Here is a 20,364-nt window from a genome sequence, read left to right as displayed (position 1 = left end):
GGCTTGTAATCACACATTCGCGATTATCTCGAAAACGACTCGTTTGCAGACCCATGTTTACGGAGACTTTTCTACTTCTATTATCGTGTACTTTCACCTGTGTCAATTTGCGTCATTACTTTTGAGACACCCTGTGTGTATATATATATATATATATATATATATATATATATATATATATATATATATATAGAGAGAGAGAGAGAGAGAGAGAGAGAGAGAGAGAGAGAGAGAGAGTGTGTGTGTGTGTGCGCGCGTATGTGTGGACGTGTGTGTGAGTGGGAGGGATGAAATGTAAAGTGAAATATGATTGTGTTATGTTACCTTCTGTAACTAGGAACTTGTCTCTGTTTGAGAGTTCAGAAATAAATTAATAAATAAATAAATATTGAAATATTGCAGTTCTGAAAACATGAGAGACTTGAAGAAGGTTGCAACAAATTTTCCAACCTAAGGATCCTTCATCAGACACTGAAAGTGTCGTGGAGAACGTAAAGATCACATTCCTTGCATTTATAAAAATAGAGAGGTGTGTTATCAACCTTAAGAGTCTGATAAATACAATCCCAATTAACAACTTTTATAACTTATAAGCTGCATCCTTGCATACACACATCAAATTACATCCAAGCACACCAGGTTGCATATCATTCAGGGATATATAGAGTAAATGGATCTTGATTCAGCTCATAATGACATTTAGGCAAAAGAAAGAGGCAATAACTCGATATGAACTTTCGTTGCGGCTAATGTTGAAAGATGAACTTTTGGTTTGACCCATTCTTTAAGTCGTGCTTCATTATAATCCCGAGAATTCCTTTCTTTTCTTCTTTTTGGGTCATTTTTCTTCTCGGCTTCTCCCCCTCTGAAACAGAGAAATGAAAATATCTCTCCAACCAAGGATTTAAGTTTCCAAGTCACTTACCATCGTTCGCATATACATGCATTAAGAGTTGGTTCCAAGACTTCTGATTTGGTTGTGCGAAAAGAAAAAGGAAAAAAAAACAACACACGATCGACGACCGAGTCTCATTGCTTTATTTTCTTCTAAACGCGGGAATGTCTCGCTGCTTAATGCGTTTACATAAACATCCTTCCCCCTTTCTTTAGCAAAACGTATCCCGTTCCTTCAGGACGCATTCGCTTCCTTTTGATATTGAAACGGAGTTTAGGGACCTTCAATTTAAGAGTTCACAGTCTCCAAGTGCATAAGAATCAGGATATATCTTCGGGACGAGTCGGGAAAAGAGGGAGGGGTATGGGGGGCGTCGGGCGTGGTGAAATCAATAAGGCAGAAGAGCCGTTCGAGGCCCATAAACATTGGCGAACCACCTCAGGGCAAAAGCTTTACTCAGAAAAGATGATAATGAAAAAATATGGTTAATATTGAAAGAGTTAGGACTCGCTATGTGAAGTGGGTGGTAGGGTAAAAACCACCTCAAATAACTTGGGAATTAAGTAGCATATTCTTCAACGTTTCGAAATCTTCAAGTTTTCTAATTTAAACCGTTGTGATTTCCTTCATATCTCCTGGACTTATAGCTTTGCTTCTAACGATATACAGTTGCTCTGTTGTTGAGCTGTATGCACGGTCGTCTTAATTATACCGAAATTCACTTCTATTAGTAATCTAAATAATAATTCATGACTCAGTTTTACCTTTGATGTTGACAATCACGACACTATTATCCCCCACCCTTTTCAGTCTATTCTCCCTATTACGGGCATGACTGGACGTATTTGAAGGTATTAAATATGAATTGTTGTCATCCTATCAGATTTCAAAGGCAGCAGGCCGATAATTAATTATTTTATCCAACGCCTTCGATTCACACTGACCCCTAAGGATGGGGTAAATGGGGCACTAACTCGAAGCCCTTATTTTTATAAATTTGATAAATTTGACCTATTTTACTTCGCGTTTCTGCATCTTTTGCCTAATTGCAAAGATGAGGATGAATTGTGATAAAGTAGATGAAGGGACAATCAAAACACATATTAACAGTATAGAAGGTTCACATAGGGTTATACTGGTCATGCGTCCAGACGTCAGAGCCTCGTTAGTCTGCAAAATGTAGACGTGAGATGTTTACATTTGGTTGTTTTCAGACCTTTGATAAAATTGTCAACAATTAATTCAATAAAATCACACATGTTTGTCTAAATCAGGCGAGATTTGTTATAAAGGAGATTGTAGTAGTCACTACAATGTTTAAGGGCCAATTTCCATACAATGCACGTTGTTCCCGTTCCGCTTCAATCCTCTTGTGTATTTCTACACACCTAACTCTTCGCACATGATAAAGTAAGTTCTGATAGTTAATGGAACACATATTTGTCACACATTATTACTATTTGTATCCTCAACCAGTCACCATCATTGTTAAGCAACTTGCCATACCGAAACACATTATTTGTAGACTCTTTGCCACCTATTATAACAATTTGGATGGGAAAAATAGAAGTCTCCCTTACAGTTCGGACTTGGCACCGAGTGAATATCATCTCTGTACTTGATCAAGTTACTTACAGGTCAATAAAGATGACTCGGGCATTAACAATATAAAGAAGTTATTTATTTCATAAAGATACTGACCATAATAATCTTATCACAAGCATGTACGCCATTCTCTTTTTAAGGAAAGCTTAATTTACTTTCTCATAGTCGGATAGAAGAACCAAATATGGAACAAACATCCGTGAGATTACTGCTTTATGTTTTGCAATACTTTAGTTTGTAATCACAAATACGAACGTAGAACCACAGTTTAAGACATAGGACACGATTACGAGACTTTTTTTTAAATAACTTCCTCTTTATTTCTTTTCAGGGGAACATGCATTTAGCACAGTTGCCCCACACCAAAAAATTTATGCGTTCGAACTGCCCATTACAAGCAGCCGCAGGGGTTAGCTGCCCTCGAAGTGCAATGAGGGAGCCTCTCCCTGGAGGAACTGCCTTTGTGATCACAGTTAACCTCGTCCGCAAGGTAAGTATCCCAAAAAATTCACGTTCGAAACTTACTTAATTCATGACAGAAAACCGATTGCAAGACCGTGTCTTATTTTGGCAAGAAAATATGCATCATACCCTAAAACTATGTATATAAATAAATAAATATTGTGGGATGAACTTATACATGTTTTCAGAGAGCAACAGGTGCATTTACTTAAAGACTCTACGCATAAATATTACTCATTTAAGGTTTTTTCAAATTGTACTCGTGCTGCCATCTATTATTTAGATAGTAAGTATCTTAATACTGTTACAATTCAACTAACATTTCATTATGTATTTGTAACAGATGTTTATGTAATTTTAAATTTCTAATGCTCACATTTTAATACAATACCAAGTTACATCTTAGCGTAGTGTTCATGTCTCCCACCTTTGGTGCGAGCGGTCACGGGTTCAATTCCCGGTGGGATCTCCAAAATTTCAATGTTGACCTGGTATCGTCAGTGTAATTGTGGAGCTACTTGAAAAGAAGTAACTAACTCTAATATTGAAAGTACAGCGCCTAGAATAACGTAGTGTGGAAAACGGCATGCTTCTGCGCTCTCAGGCTGGTTCCACTCGAAAATGATCCGCTAGAGGCGCTGGTGTTGACACCGGTGCTTGGTGTTCGACTGCTTATAATGGAAGAAAATGGAGTTTTCGCTGCAACGTCTGATTCTTTTACATGAAGCATTTCTATGAATGTGATTATTGCTATGATATTTGGTTCAGTGGTCGCGAAGATATTAACGAACATTCTAGACAGTCGACCACGTCCTGTTATCGTCATACTTTTCGTTAATAATACCTATGATAATACGGGAGAAAAAATACGCGTGGAATGTTCTTAGCAACTAAATTTTTGTGTATGAATTAGGTTCATTATTATTATCATCATCATCATTTCTTTTAAAGATATACACACTGAAGCATTTGTATTTTTGATATTTGCTCTCTTTTCTTCCGCTTTAAACTAATCGCGGCGATGATGATAATGATGATTGCATGAAACGACAAGGGAAACCCCACAAAACTTTCTTAGTGCCATCGACATGAGTGTAAGGCAACTTTCAAACCAATGGGACAAGCGACACGGGATGTTCACACTGTCACACTAGTGACACACACTTCCAGACTGTAAAATAGCATTCATTGCACATGATGGTCCAAACAGCAAACGACACGTTCATATGGCGTATTCGCGTGCTACTTGTTACTTCGGTCGGAAAGCTCCTTAAAGGAAGGGTGCTGAGACCGAAGCGACGCGCTACAGGGGGAGTTCCCAACTAAGTGACAAGCGACATGGTGCCTTCAGTCTATTAGCAAGCGTTGCTTGCGAACAACAGATAGGCGACACGATAAACCGCACAATACAACAACAGATCTAGGCGACACGAGAAGCCACACGTGTCGCTTTGTCGCTTCTGCGTCGCTCAAACTAGACCATTTCCTCAATAGCTTGCAACATGTTGCGTGGTTTGTTGTTCGCGCATACGCGATGCAATGAGTGTCTTGTTTTAGTGAGTTTGCGCACCAAAGCGACAAGCGGCACGCGACACTTATCGCTTGAGGATTTCACCAACCGAACGCTGGCCTGTGCTTCCCGTCATGCCGCTACGATGTGAAATGTTGCTCTTGATTGGCTCCTTTCCAAGCAACATGTGTCACTTCGGTATGAAAGTTGTCTTGGACCGAATGACCCGTGTCGCTTTGGTGTGAAATCCTCGTATCGTTTGTCGCGTGTCGCTTTGGTGTAAAATCTCCTTGAGGAAACGGTGCAGTCAGAGCTTTTGTCCCTACGGTTCGAAAGGCTGCATTGATTTCCGACTCCTCGCTTTCAAGCGACATTTGTGGTTTGTCGCCTCGGTTTGAAATATCTCTCAGGATACTATTTATATTCTAATAACATAGAAAAATAAACTCTAATACACAGTCCAAGACCTGACGTCCAGAATCACATTACGATGTTTCTTCTTGTGTTACGCATGCTATTTATTTATTAATTTTATTTTACTTTTCTTTCCAAATTAATGCCATTTCGTGACTTCAAATCACTCCACAAATATAACTGTTTCCATCAATTCACTTACCGCCTTTCTAGAGAAACAAATCTACACAATATATTCCAAAAACTAACTAAGCCGCATTACTTTCATAACAAAATTAGCACCGGTGTCGATCGCACTGCCATCTACATGTCATCGTCTCGGGGAACCAGTTTCTTGGTCGTTTTCCACACTACGTTATTCAAGGCGCTGTAATTGAAAGTCAGAAAAGAATGGCGATGGGACACGCATAATCCAAGCAGTTTGCGGCGATCCGTCTCCCCCAAAGTCCGTGTAAGCATCCCTCACAATTTCCTTCATCAAAATCCCCACCCGCCATCAGTTCATTACGTCGCCTACTTATTCAGCCTGATATTGATAGTTTTAGCTGTCATTGGCGTTATTGTGTAGTTAGCTGTTACATCAAAACCAGTGCTACCTGTCAACTCTTTCATCCAATATGGTGCAAAAATGCTGATCGCATTACCTTCAGTATGGGCAATATCAGTGTGACGTCACCTTGGTAGATTGAGTCCAAACAATCTTCTCACGTGATTTTTCCTTATGTGATGATAACATTGGGTTTTCCATTGCATGGGTTACTTTTAAAGTATGACACCAGTCATGAAACCAAATTATGATGTGTATCGTACCATCAATGTAAAGATGAAATTTCGGAGAATACGTCTACATATAACACATACCTTAGAGATGAGAATGTAAATAGTAAATGGATTAGGAAATCGAATAAAGCAAATGCTCCTAACGGCGTCCGATTCGGAATCACAACCAATGGGTGTCGCCGTTGCAGTCACCTGAGGTTGTTGGGTTCCCATCATCCATATCGGCAGCGTGATTGCACATAAAATCGGCTGAGCTTCGGCTGTGCTCGGAACTGGAATGTCTAGATTTTCTTTAAAAATGCATGATTTTCTTACTCCTGATATTCTTTACCTTATTCTCTGTACGGTATGTGCGATATAGAGACGCATTCTCCGAAATCTCATCTCTACATGGATGTACTATACACATCACAATTTTGTTTCATAACTGCTGTCACGCTCATTGAAGCTACCCCTTCCGATGGAAAATACAATGATTTTAAATAGGAGAAAAACACGTGTCACATTTGTTTGGACTCAAATCGTTTTCTATCGTCTGATGTGACGTCATCACTAATATGGTCCATGGCCGACATACAGGTAGTTCCCCACACCACCTCAACCTCAACACCAACCTATGTGCCTTGATGGGACGGTGCAATGCACAGGGTATAACTGCACCTTGTACCCTTATACGTAAGGGGTTGGTTTAATACATTATATTCCCCGATAATTGAAAGGTAACAACTTGTTTGCCAACATACCATAGAACGATCAATCAAACAATCGATCAGGGAAAGAAGATGATTCTTGTCGTGTGGGAGAGTATCGGGGAAAGAGGAAAAGAAAGTCAAAGAAAGAGAACGAGAGAGAGAGAGAGAGAGTAAAGCTACTTTCTCCGTCGTTTCTAATTTATCCACTTGAAGAGAACCGTCGGTAAGTGAAAACCATTTTCAGGAACAGGCGGAGATTGGAACCAATTTCGTCACCAGTTTCCCTTGTCACGGTCACGTGACCTCATCTTTACCCGACGGCAGCGCCTATCAGCCGTAGTGGAAAGACGTTGTACTATGACCTGTGTGGTCGTTCCACCCCAACCTCCCATCCTTGTCCCCCCACTCGTTCTAGGGGGGAGGAAGGGTTTCGAAATGACGTCGTATTCGAAGTCAACCGTTAGGTGGGGGCTTGGAGAATGGAGATTCAAGGTGGAGTGCCTCGCAAAGGAAGGGCTATTCGAAAACATTAGAACGTCTCGCTAATGGCGAGTCCATCGTAGGACCTTCTCTCTTATTCCAGAGCCATCTGGGTTCTGGTGCTTCTTCCCAAGAAGGTAGAGGCCGAATTTTAGAACAGAGAGGGGCAAGGCAAGTAAAAACACTTTGACCTCAATTTAAAAGCTACGAATGCTAACAAGATGGAACGAGATTGCCCTTCTCGGTGGCAAATTAGAAGGGAGAGGAGCTTAGCATAAGAAATCGAGCTTGCTTCCTTAGAAAGCACACTCAGCGTTTAATCGGAACGCTGAGTTAGAGGGGAGAGGGAGCAATAAACAGCACATCCCCAAAATGATGGTGGGGTGGCCAATTTTTGACAACGCAAATCTAGAGTGCATCGTTTCAAAGTAAAGTAAAAATTGGAATAATAAGATAATAGGAAATACAATGTAATCAATTTGATGATGCGGGTTCGAGTCCTGGCTCAGTCTGCATTTGCGTTTACATTTTTAGGTACTACATGTCCTCGTGTGCTTGTGTGTGTAGGGAATATATACCGTCGACGACATCAGTACTTCAAAGGCAACAGATCTCGTTGCGGTAGCACTAATTGAGACTATTCTACGCAGGTAAAAGAGCGGAAGGGAAAACTCAGGCAAAACCATAGCTGGTTCAGACGGTAGAAAAATGGCACGGTATGCCAGAAACCTGAGTTCGAGTCCTGTATTTGTAGCTTACATTTCTATGTAGAAACAAAACTCCCTTAACACCCCTTAATAAAATGTAAAGGAGTTAGGCTGGGTACAAATGGTTATGTTAGAAAAACTTTAGACCTAGGGGGAACCATATTGGTGTGTTCAAGCGGACGTCCACCATATTGGTGGCCGCAATATTGAATTCAACTAAGCATTTTTAAATGGGAAGTGGGTGATATGACATATCAAATCAGGCTAGAATTTCACGAGAAATGCAATGGTGATGGTTTTTAGAGTATCTGTAACCAGTGAAAAGCTATGACTGCATTATTGTAACAAATGTCATTTTCCAGGTGTGAGAGAATAGTGCCAGAATGCTCCTAACGCGTGAGGAACGCATAGAGATCGTACTGCTGTCTGGGAAGATAAGTTTGTGTGTCATTTCAAATTATGTTAATCAACGACACCACCAGCGTGATCCAGTGTCGCATGTGGCAGTTGCACATTTACTCCAAAAGTTCCGGGAGACAGGATCAGTCTAAGAAAGGCAAAGATCAGGACGTCCCAGAACTTCCACCGAATGTTACAATCATATAGGTAGTATTAACTTTTTACTGGTTAAAGATACGTGTAAAAAAACTTCACTATTGCATTTCTCGTGAAATTCTAGCCTGATTTATATATCACATCACCCCTTTCCAGGGACGGCGCCAGCCTAAAATAAGTGGGGGGTGGGGCTACAGATTTTGGAGTCAAATTCTCGGGGAGCTAACTAATATCGGCTAAAAGGTATTTACTTAATACTTTACTATGGTATAATTTTATCAGTGACATGTTTTACAGTCAGATCCAAAGATAAATCACATGAGATGTTATGTTGCATTTTGTTCCATGGGCAGGAATGAATCTTTTATGTCAAATAAAATGCAATAATTGTATTGTTTTCTTTTCGTGAGCCATTATCGAGAGAATAATATTACAGACTTACTATTCACATGAACAGTAAACAAAATACACCATGAAAACTACACTTATTATCAAGTCGCTGGATATATGTATAAATACTACACGTAACACTCTTTCTATGTAAATGTGTGAGTATTTTTTGCTCAAATAAGAAAATAACCACAGCAAGACGAATACATGTCATTCGCGATCCGCTTAAAATTTGTGACAATCGCCACCAGTCTATTAGCTGCGCGTGATCCACTGTCCCCTCACCTAAGGCAATGACCGTAGAACCTTCCCCTCCGCCCGCTAGAGTTGCAGTAAGCAATTTTCGCAAATTTATACCATTCATGCAGGCTTTGGAAGCTCAAAAAACGAAACAGGTATATATCCAGTTATATTTGCTGCCTTGCCAAACAAAAGGAAAGAAACATTGCTATATTCGACTTTTCCGGCTTGTTATTGAGGCCATACCAGAGTGGAATCCAGAGACGGCGACAGTCGATTTTGAATCGGCAGCAATTTCTGTCCTTAAAGTTGTATTTCTCGCAGCAGAGGTAAAAAGTTGCTACTTCCACTTGAGAAAATGCATCTGGAGAAAAGTTCAAAATTTGGGACTTGCTTGTGAGTGTATGAGGAACGAAGAAGTGAGGATGATCATCCGCATGTGTGCTGCTTTGGCGTTTCTTCGGCCTGAGGATGTTCCCGACGGCTGGCTCGAAATACATTTCAGAGTACCTGACAATGAATCTCTCGTGGAGAGATGAATGGAAAACAAAGAAGTTCCAGTCGGGCTTTGGAGTTGTTACAACAGGCGTCATCGAAACCACCAACTCTGTCGAGGATGGCACAATAAAATTAATACCGAACTTGGAAGACCGAATCCTCGAGTCAAGGACCTCATCAACTGTTTAAAGAAAGAAGCAGAGAGCACAAAATGTGCCCTGATAAGGGCCCAGCTCAACATGGAAGATAAACGAAGGAAGATTGCTTACCTCTAGATGACAGACTGGAAGAAACGGTTAAAAAATATGAAGACAGTGGTGATATTGTCACTTGTTTGAAAACAATTTCTTATCCCCAAAAACTTTGAAGAGCTACTATATAAAGTCCAGGCTCAGGGGAGGGGACAGTGGGTCACGCCCAGCTAACGGACTGGTGGCGATTGTCACTAGTGGCGTTTGACATGACACGCATCAAAACTCTACGATAAGATGCATCTGTTTTCATGAACCTTACAACCTTGTTTAAATCCAAAGATTTTGCAAGTTCTTTTTATTATATTGAGTTTTAAGTGCACTTTATGCACATATAGGCTAATCGGTACTGGACCTACAGTTTAAAGTAGGATCTGAAACACTATGTGTCTCCACCGGGTATCGAACCCGGGACACCTTGATTACAAGGCGGTAACGCAACTACTGCGCCTTTGGGGAGGCTCTAGACAAGCAAGCTCTTTCACAAAGGACAGATTAGATAGAGCACTCAACCTCTCATTACCAATTCGAAGGTAACACTTGATTTGGGGCAAACAGTTGTTGAGGGGATATGCACATTTCAATAACACGAAGCTTATCAAGTTCGTAAAATGCATTTTGAATGTTTCAACCATTGCAAGCAGCTGCTGAAGGGTCTTTATTTTAGATCATTTCTGCCTCATAGTATGCCGTAAGTCTAAACTGTCAAAATTACAACAATAGGTAGCGGCGAAAGATTGAAGTTTTTCGTGCTTCAGAAAAGCGACACTAACTTAATAAAGTAAGCATTAAGTAAACAACATCACCATTGAATAGAAATCATGTTAATGATACCATTGTTTTCTTACATGATGAAATATCTTAAGTCTTCTTGTTCAACGACTGGAATTCAGAAGTTAGTGCCAAAAATAATGAGGATGCGAGAAATACCATCCACTTAAGAGGTGCCTCTCTCAAGAAATAAAAATATATTCACTACACATTCACCTTCACTAGAAGATATATACATGAACATACAAGTAACGAATATAGTTGCAACTCTTACACTGAGCATTTTGATTAGTGAAAATAACTGCTGAAGATTATTCATTTCAGAATGTATTATGTATAAATACTGATCAGAATTGGATCAATAGTTTTAGATGTGCTTCAAAGATTGATTCTCGTGCACGGAATAAGTTTGGCCAGTCTGGTGGTACTGCAGAAATTATTTTCTAGCCTCACAAATTAAAATTAATTAACATGCAGGACTAGGACTGCGAGCAATAAAAATGCGCAAGCGTGCTGATCTTAGCACCGTATTGCAATGATTACTTGATTGGATTTGTATTAAGGTTCATTATATGCACAGAGGCTAATCGGGGCGAAAGCTACAGCTTCTAACGGAATTGAATTGATTTTTGAAGTTCACTTTATGCACAGATAGATTTTATCAGGACTGGACCTACAGTTTATAGTGGGATCTGAACCACTGTGTAATGTGCCTTCACCGGCGATCAAACCCGGAACCCCTTGATATCAAAGCAGCAATTTTATCGCTAGACTATAGGGCTGGGAAACCAATTCTAATCTTTCCAATGTTTAGCATTTAGGAATTAGGTAGTTTGTGTATTCTTTGATTCTTTAACTTGGTATTTCTCCTCCTCAAATATTTGCAACGATAAGGATAGATATAACGATGAAACCAATGAGACAACATCACAATTGTCAATACTCGAATGAGTAACTAATGAACAGAAAAGAAACATGACGCTTCTTTAGATTCTGAACGTCGTTCTACGTATAAAAATTCATTTATACACCTGTTAGACCTATTACGAAATATAGTGATTCGATTTACAGAGGCTAATAATTGAGCACATTTAGCTGTATGTGCCAACAACAATCAAAGAACAATCTCACATCCACTGAATACGTCCACCTACCAGGCAGGCAGCAGACTTCGTAGCAAGTTTGGCGACTCATGATTGGCCAACTCCTTAGTACAAAATGATCAGTAGCCCCTAGATTTTTAAACACATCTTAATAAACTAACCTACTGATCTAGGAAATCTACTTGAACGTTGTACTTGCCCCAATGGAAGTTTCATAATGAAAAATGAAAATTTTACTTTTTAAGTTTTCGGTCGAAGTGCGTCTACCTTACTACAAAAATCTAGGGGGCTACTGGGGGGACTGAGGCCTGGTTTGGGGAACTTCAGCCCCCCCTGTAGCGCCGTCCCTTCTCGTTTCCCATTTAGAAATGTTGACTTTATTTAAATATGGCGGCCACCATATGCCAAGTGTCTCGAGGTCGAATCACGATCTTGTCATGAGCGTCCTTTGCGAGTGTTCTTTCATCAGTTTCATCATATCGTCATTCATCTTTGTGATTAGCCTAAAGTGGCAGAAATGTGAAGTAAAATAAACCAAATCAATCAATCAAATCTTTTTATTTTAAGTCCACTTTGTGCACAGATAGGTTAACACGGAGTTAACCTACAGTTTGAAGTGGGATACGTACCACAATGTAACTCCACCGGGTATCGAACTCGGGGCACTTTGATAACAGGGCGACGAAGTTATCACTACGCCATCGAGGAGGCCCTACGAAGGTTGGAAAAGAAGATACAAGGGGGAAAAGAGAAGGTACCATCCCAACGTTCGCCTGGAGCGACTGAGAAAAAAAGCCCTATAGAACCTCAGCCTATCTGTAGATACACAACGCGATAACATCTGTGCATAGAGTTCACCATGCTCCAAATAACCTTGCTGACGATAAGAGATAACCAATCCCCCTATCGAGGCCTATTTGAACTGAAACGACCGAGGCTAATCATACGAAATAAGATAAAGAGAAAGCTTGAATAGGTGCATCATTTCCCCCGAGGTATTGTTTCCCACTTTCTCTTCTGTTTTTCATGCCTTTTTTCTTTTTACAACACAAATATTTTTTTCCTGAATATCGATCCTAGGAACAAAAGTATATTACAGAACTGGTCTCTGCGGTTTTTTTTACGAGTATCCTCGTTTTTAACAGGTTGGGGCATGGCAACTTTTGTACCTCCCCCCCCCCCTAAAGTGGCGCCACCAGACTCGAACGGGGACGTAATGAGCCAATGAGAGCGGACACAGACAAAGAGAAGTGCGGGCTGGGAGAGAAAATGCCTGGCATTTATTCACGAATCTAAATGAATGGAAAGGTGCTCGAGTGAGTTCTCCCCTTTAATGACACGGAGCAAAAGGCCCGGAAACAATTCCGGAGACCCATATCTGAAGATTGAACCATATTAAACATGTGCAGCGGAGGAGTCCAGATTGTACGCGTAATAGGGTGTAAGGAGTGCTACTTGGCAACGGTAAGGTGGGTTAGGTTCAGGCCCACACGTTCCGCATCAGGTATACAGCGTGTTCCGCAGTGGTTCTCAACCTTTTTCAGCTCGGGACCCACCTTCAAGGATATTACACTTCATCATTACTTTTAGGGGTGTGCACCCAGTTTATAATCATATTTTTGCTAACATCGAGTACTTTAAGAATCTCTCTTTTACGCCTGTTTAAACAAATTACACGTACTTCATTCTAGAAAAGTAAATATGTAACTTTAAAGACTAGCATACTCTATTCTAACATCTAACTAAACAAACACGCTGAAATTCAGAGATGCCGGTGAAAATCAATGATAGATGGAAATTAACAGAAATCTAGAGTTTGGATGAAGTACAACACGGGTTGAATTTAAATTGTTAAAACAATGTATCTTAGTAATTTAAATACAGTGCGATCGAAAAGTCCCCGCAGTCATACTTTGAAAATATGCTACGAGGTCAGTAGGCAACATGAGTTGGCAACGTTGTTAGTAGTGACTGGTATGACCTTGAAGAATGCGATAACATCCCGGGAGAGCTGCACTGCTATTACAGTCAGTGGTGTGAGTCATTATTGTGCAGTCGGTCGACAATGCCTTTTAAACGAGCGAAGCGAATCGCTTTGTTAGAAGCATATTTTGAGTGTAAGACATACAGAGGTTGTGTGGAGAAATGGAGACGTCTATTCCCTGATGATCCGGTGCCAGGAAAAAGTTCGCCGATTTCGTGAAACAGGCTCAGTGCATGATCGACAACGAAGTGGAAGACCCAAGGTCGTCACACACGAATTCCTAGAGAACGTGAGTCAGCGAATGGTGCAATCTCCAAGAAAATCTATACGACGTTTGTCACAAGAAGTTGGAGTATCATATGGATCCACACAGAAGGCACTGAAAGTAGCCAAGTTTCACCCATATCGTGTGAAAGTCGTCCAGGAGCTGAAAGCGTTAGATAAAGATAAGCGTATCAAGTACTGCCGGTGGTTCCGTGCTTTCACACGCAACAATGTGGCATTCTCCATAAAACTTTTTTTTACCGACGAAGCATGGTTTCATCTCAGTGGATACATCAACTCACAAAACACCCGAATGTGGGCAACTGTAAACCCACATGCCCTGCATGAAGTACCGCTACATTCTGCAAAGGTCGGTGTCTGGTGTGCCATTTCGCGACGAAGGATTGTTGGACTCCTGTTCTTTGAGGACACAGTGGATGGCGATGTGTACAGGGATTTGGTGCAACAATTCGTGATTATGTTGGAAGAGGATGAGCGTGAATGTTGGTTCCAACAAGATGGGGCAACGTGTCATACTGCAAACGACACAATGGCTATGTTGCGCGAGTTTTTCGGGAACCGCATCATCTCCAAAAATTTGTAGCCCCCTCGTTCCCCCGATCTCACGTCCCCCGATTTCTTTCTTTGGGGGTTCCTGAAAGAAAGAGTATATACACACAACCCTCGCACATTGGATGAACTCCGACAAGCAATTTCTGACACTATTGCTGCAATTCCAGCGGAAACATTGAGGAAGGTGTCGCGGAACATGTGTAAGCGTGTAGACATGTGTTTACAGGAACATGGCGGCCATTTTCAACACTTCCTATGAACTGGAAACCAAACACTACTTTGCAATGTCCATAGAGAGTGCAGCATAACCTCCATTGTGTGTTTATGTGATTATGTTCTGTTTGTGTTGCGTTATGTTTGTGTTTTGGAAACTTTTTCCTCATGCGCTTAAAGTTATATGTCATCTTGTTTGTGTTTTACCGACCGTTGCCATTACAGTATACCTCACTTTTGGTTTACATTTATTTTTCTGTGTAGTACAAGGACTAAAGCATTTATATATGTATTCCTTTCGTTCCCATGTGTATTACTTTCTACACAATAAATTCTTAAAAAGTGAGTGCGGGGACTTTTCGATCGCACAGTATAATAGGTTAAGACACAGCAAATACATTTTCGAGCCCAACTTCGCCCTTCGGGACCCAGCAGTGTGTTGCGCCCCATAGGTTGAGAAGCGATGGCTTAGCGGGATCGAGAAATAAATGCTCACCGTGCTTGCGCATGCGTGCCAATGTGTATTCAGTAGAGCAGCAGACACGCGAGGCGGCGGTAAAAATGTGGACCATTTAGATGTCTGTAGGGCAACCCAAGGTGCACACATCGAGTTGAATTGACCGTTTTCCTAAACTCCGAGAGTTTCTACGTAAAAGGTGTGCTAATAAACCATTACTTACACTTCAAATTATCAATTATTTCTCGATCCCTCTATCAGTTACCGGCCCCCCTGGGCGGACTGGTTAGTGCATTGCGCTATAACGTCAGGGGTCCCGGGTTCGAATCCCGGCCTGGGCATGTTTGTGAGTGTCCATTCATCAATTTCATCATGTCATCACTCATCCGCATCTTCGCAAATTAGCCAAAGGTGGCACAAGAAGCGAAGTAGAATAAAGCAAATCAATCAAACCATTTATCGGTCAGATGATTATTTTCCGTTACTTTGGACCATAAAAATGGCAATTCTACAATTGCACGTTCAGCAATACTGCAATACTAAAATAGATGGACACAAGTAATGATCCAACAGCATTTCACCGACCGCCGTGGCGGATTGGTTAGCACAGAACGCTACGTCTCCAGGGTTCCGGTTCGAATATCGACCTGGGCATGAGTGTTGTTTGTGAATGCCCCTTCATCAATTTCACCATTACTCGTCCTCATCGTCACGGTTAATCAAAAGTGGTAGAAAAGCTACGTAAAATACCCTAATTCAATGACACCAACGGCATTTCGGTTCCTCTTATTGTTACATATTTCAGGGTGTGCCCCCCGTCTCAAAACCTGGGTACGGGCCTGATTGTGAGCCTGTGCTGTGCGGTTGACTGTACAGAATAGTTCAAAATTTCGGCACCATAGGACAACCACGTTATGTGTGTGTTGCCTCTCCGTCTTAGAGTTGTGACGTTCCTTTCTAATATTCGCCACTGGATCACTACGTCACGGTAGCTACCCAATCTCCTTGTGCGGCGGAGTTATGAGACTCTCCTTAATGTTATGCTACAATGAGCATTCTCAGGACGTAACGATTTAAAAAAGAAATAGCTTCTTGTCATTTACAAATTTAATAACACATTATACCTTTAAACATTAACTGCAAAATAACAACAATATTCACGAACACAATCACCTTTCAATTAAGCTGCGGCTTTCCCTTTATAACAGTGTTTTTCACAAAATTAACATCATCTCAACGCAACTCAACTTACTTTTTCCTTTTCACGCACTGTTGTCCCGGCAACGGAATCAATAAAAGATTGGACAGTTCTACAAATGTTTATAAACCGGAAATGACTTCCGCTTCCGATATTGCGTGTAACAAATATACAGCAAAAATTACAAATTTAAATCAACACAAACAACAGTATTGAAACTAACAAATATATCAAACAGATGTCTGTGAAATTAACAGAAAACAATTAAACTATTAAATATGGCCAAAATAAACAAGGCGTATCAGATTTACGCAACACACACAACGCACTACAGGTTAAGCGAGCATTTCAGAAAGTAGATGTCCTACTTTTATTGCGGATAACTGTACATATAATTAAATCAATTAAGTAACATCCTATGTTTATGGGAACTTCATGTTTATTTTTTACTTCTTACAAATACTAGAGCATACTTCAAGAGGGAATTCTTTTTACCACGAAATATGTCTGCAATGTTGATGAAATTGTTCATGAGGAGAAAGGTCTGTAAAATGCTGAAAGGATCGTGTTCGCTCGGTCACTAATTTGTAAGTTTCGTAGCAACATTCAGTTAATTAGTTAATGAGATTGTATACCCTGAAGGATATATGTTACGAGCGTTGTTGTAGCGAGAATGGTTGCAGGATTAATAAGTATATAATATTATATACCTATATGTACGCTCATATCTAATTACATATTGTATGTATGATGGAGAGGTCAAATGAAGAACACGATGAAAATCTAATTACACATTTTCCCAGATTAATCTCGTTCGGATTCTAGAACAAGAGCGTTTTACATTGAAATACCATTACCCTTATTCATTTAGAATAGTCTTCTCTGATGGTCAATGTTGTTAGAAGAAGGTGTTTTCTCATTTTGGCTATTTTGAGTCATTTTTTTTTACGTTTCCAGGTAAATTACGGCGCTAATAATAAGAAAAAAAACAGGATTTGCTAGCAGAATCGATGCCTTCATAACGTGGTGCATAGACTACTGCAGCACGTAGGTAGGGTCTTACTCTATGACGTAATAACCCTCTGAGGATCAGGGCCTGTCAAGAGCCTATTTTACTTCAGTGTGTAAAAATCATTCTTGGTGAAGTGATTGTCTTCATTTTCTTACTTTTTCTTCATTCTTAACAATTTAACTTGCAATATTTTGATTTAGTTTTAGTCCTGTGAGGCTTAATCCTTTAATAAATCTTATTGTAAATATGATCTGTACTGTTTTCTGTTAGGACACAATTGAATTCGATATTATGCTAGTACACGTTTAATGTGCATAGCGCTATGCATGTCGTATCAATCTCCTCTAAATAGAGAATTATATCAAACCAGAATTCATAAACCTAAATCACCGGCCGTTGTTTTCTCAGGCATTCAAGGACTGTCATGTCAGTTATTTACAAATATTTCTGGTTTATTGGAGTTAAGACGCTGATCAACATGTATTGCAGGGCAATCACCAGGGAAACAGGGAAGAGAACAAAACAGAGCAACGGGTGGAGAGTGGTCTTCTGGCTTGAGTCTTGGAACGCGAAGCAACTGGGGAGATTGAGCGATCGAGTGCAAATTGACTTGAAGAGCTGTCAGCAGGGAGACACACAGGTATTATCCATTTCCAACCATGTTGATCTAGACTTGAAAATCCAAATGCTCGTGTTTTTCCATTTCAAAGTGTGTAGTTAGTACCTCTTGCTTATTACCATCTAGCTTACCATGAGTAGCGAGTGCTCAAATAATGAGGATGAATGATTAGCGAGTTACATCACCCACCAGAATGGTTAAGGCTCTTGGTTCGATCCCACGTTCATGCCAGAACGTTACGATGTAGTGCTACTGCGGGCCGGCCGAGGGCCCGCTGTAAACTCCATACCCGTGCGCATCTCTCTGCCCACAACAGCAAGTAGTTCCGCGGAGCACCGCTTGCCAGCGCCACTCGGGGTCTATATAAACGCGAGCGCAGGCATTTCCTCAGTTCTCGGCCAGCCAGTAGCTGGCAAACCTCTGCAACAGTTCTGGCTTAGGAGAAGCAGAGAAAAGAGTTCGAACCTAAAGATGATACAGCAGATACACATCTTGCCCAACGTGGTACCTTCGGACACTAATTTACTTGAATTAGACAAGTAAAGCCAGTGCGGACTCTTAAAAAATCATGCCCTAAATAAATTAAGGTCCCTTGCTCATTAAGCCCTTCAGTGCGAGGAATAAACGGACACTCCCATAAACCTTCAAAATGATAAGCATCAATGTATTCTAATTTATTTTAATGGTGTGTAGTGGGAAAATGAATCTAATATCTAGCAATCCATGAGGTCTCTATGGAATCCAGATACCACCGACTGGAAAAGGCTAATAATATTGGCAAAACCTTTGCATTAAGTTTAACAAGGCCGTGGCGAATTTTAAGGATCGAGCTTCTGTGAAACGTTGCAATTGGGTGACGTGTAGTCAGTGCATCGAATCCAATCGCAGCAGTCTTCTGGCATTCAAGACTACAGTATTTCTATCCAAGTAGCACCCCAGTTGACCTCACGATGCTGGTCTAACACCGAAAATTTGAGGGACTCACGCCGGGAATCGAACCCGGGGACCGCTCGCGCCAAAGTCCAGAGCGCCAGTCATTTGTTTACGCTGTTATCCATGAGGTAGAATCTGCGTATGTATTGTTTTATAGTATACACTTAGCCTCCCCGATGGCGTAGTGGTAACGTCGTCGCATTGAAATCAAAGTGTCCCGTGTTCGATACCCGTGGAGGAACAGTGGTTTGGATACCACTTTAAACTGTAGGCCCAGTCCCGATTAGCCTTAGTGAACTTAAAACAACAATTAAAAAATATATATATATAATATATAAACTTTTTTCGATTATTTTAACTCTTGCGTTAAACGCAACGATGGGGATCTATGATACAGTAAGCAAACAAATATACATCCATTCCTTAACCAGGGATTTAACCTTGGACCTCTGGCTTCGTGCCGCGTCACGCTCACCCCCCCCCCCCCACCCTCTCCGCAGGGAAGCTGGGTAAACATAATACACAAATAAGCACCTAGCAAAACGTGTATATAAAAATGCATTAATTAACCATACTTTTAAAACACTTCAGAGGCAAAAAAGATGTATACCCTCGCGGTGGTGCACTTGGCAAATTATAGCTTTTTTTCTCCTTTTCCACACCACTTACAGCTCAATTTCACCGACACGCGTTAAATATTAATTATAGAGCAAATAGCATCTGGGTAAATGACGTCATCAACGAGTGCTGGAAATGGCTGCGAGGTTACTGTAAATGATTTTAACGCGGCTTTTTTACTCAAGGGGAGGGGACAGAAGCACTCACTGCTTGTTTGTTTAAAACGCAGTCGACGCAAATGTTTTTTTTTCGTATCCTGCACGAGAGATTTGTTTAACGTAAACACTTTTCAGCTCACTTTAGTGAGTGAATGAAAAACAGGAAACTTTAAATTACAAAATGGTATTGACAGTGGACTGAGAGTATATTGCTTAGTACCACGTTCTGGAAATGAAGGATGTTGTTTAGATGCTATTCCGAGGTTTCCATCTCCCATTATTGGCCCTTGAACATGTTTCCAACTCATGTCTCTCCTTGTCACTTGTGAATTTTAATTATAATTAAATATTATTTGACAAATCCTTTCTACTTTGGACATATTTGTTATGTTTGTAACTGTTCTCAACACAATCTAAACCCCCTCTCCTCTCAAGACATCCTGATGCATCCCAGGCAACCCCCTGTTCCCTGAAGTTCCCAGGATTACTGTACTTAGGCTACACCATTACTACTTATTCCTTCTTCACTAAAACTTCACTCCCTACCCTTACCCAATCCAGGCTTTGTCCCGTAGTCCCTTTCCGGAACAATCGCCAACATAAGAAAATGATAATAATAATTAAAAAAACAACCTCACATTACTTAATTTACACAAATAATTTTCAGGTGTCATCTAAACCAAGCCTGTACTGGTTACCAGAACAGACTTGGTAATTAATTACAAAAAAGGTATTGTAACAAACAAACATATTGTAACTATATTAATAGTAAATAAATAAGCTTATAAAAATAAACGGGGGAATCGTACAACATTCACTGAACAGACATCCTGGTCTAAACTTACAGCACCAGGACAATAAGCGCACACTACGGTATTTGTGCCGGTGGAGGATGGGCGCAACTAGGGGGTTCCTCCATTTATTATCCACAGGAATAAGAGCACACGTTGAGACATTATTGTGCTGGTGCAACGTGTGTCCT

General features: G+C 40.6%; 1 protein-coding gene and 1 non-coding gene across 2 annotated transcripts in view; both read right to left on the bottom strand.

The window, feature by feature from the left end:
* The window catches only part of LOC145987257 (uncharacterized), a 563,513-nt gene that overhangs the window by 24,277 nt on the left and 518,872 nt on the right, over positions 1–20,364 (bottom strand). The gene's annotated exons all lie outside the window — the stretch shown is intronic.
* Positions 2,829–2,998, bottom strand: LOC145987366 (U1 spliceosomal RNA). The gene has a single exon (XR_014441663.1). It is a non-coding gene; the product is annotated as a U1 spliceosomal RNA (small nuclear RNA).

This window comes from Lepisma saccharinum, chromosome 4 (assembly GCF_977018435.1).
Source record: "Lepisma saccharinum chromosome 4, izLepSacc3.1, whole genome shotgun sequence".
Classification (NCBI taxonomy): domain Eukaryota; kingdom Metazoa; phylum Arthropoda; class Insecta; order Zygentoma; family Lepismatidae; genus Lepisma; species Lepisma saccharinum.
Note: the sequence above shows the minus strand (reverse complement) of the source record. Positions and strands in the feature narration are given on the sequence as shown.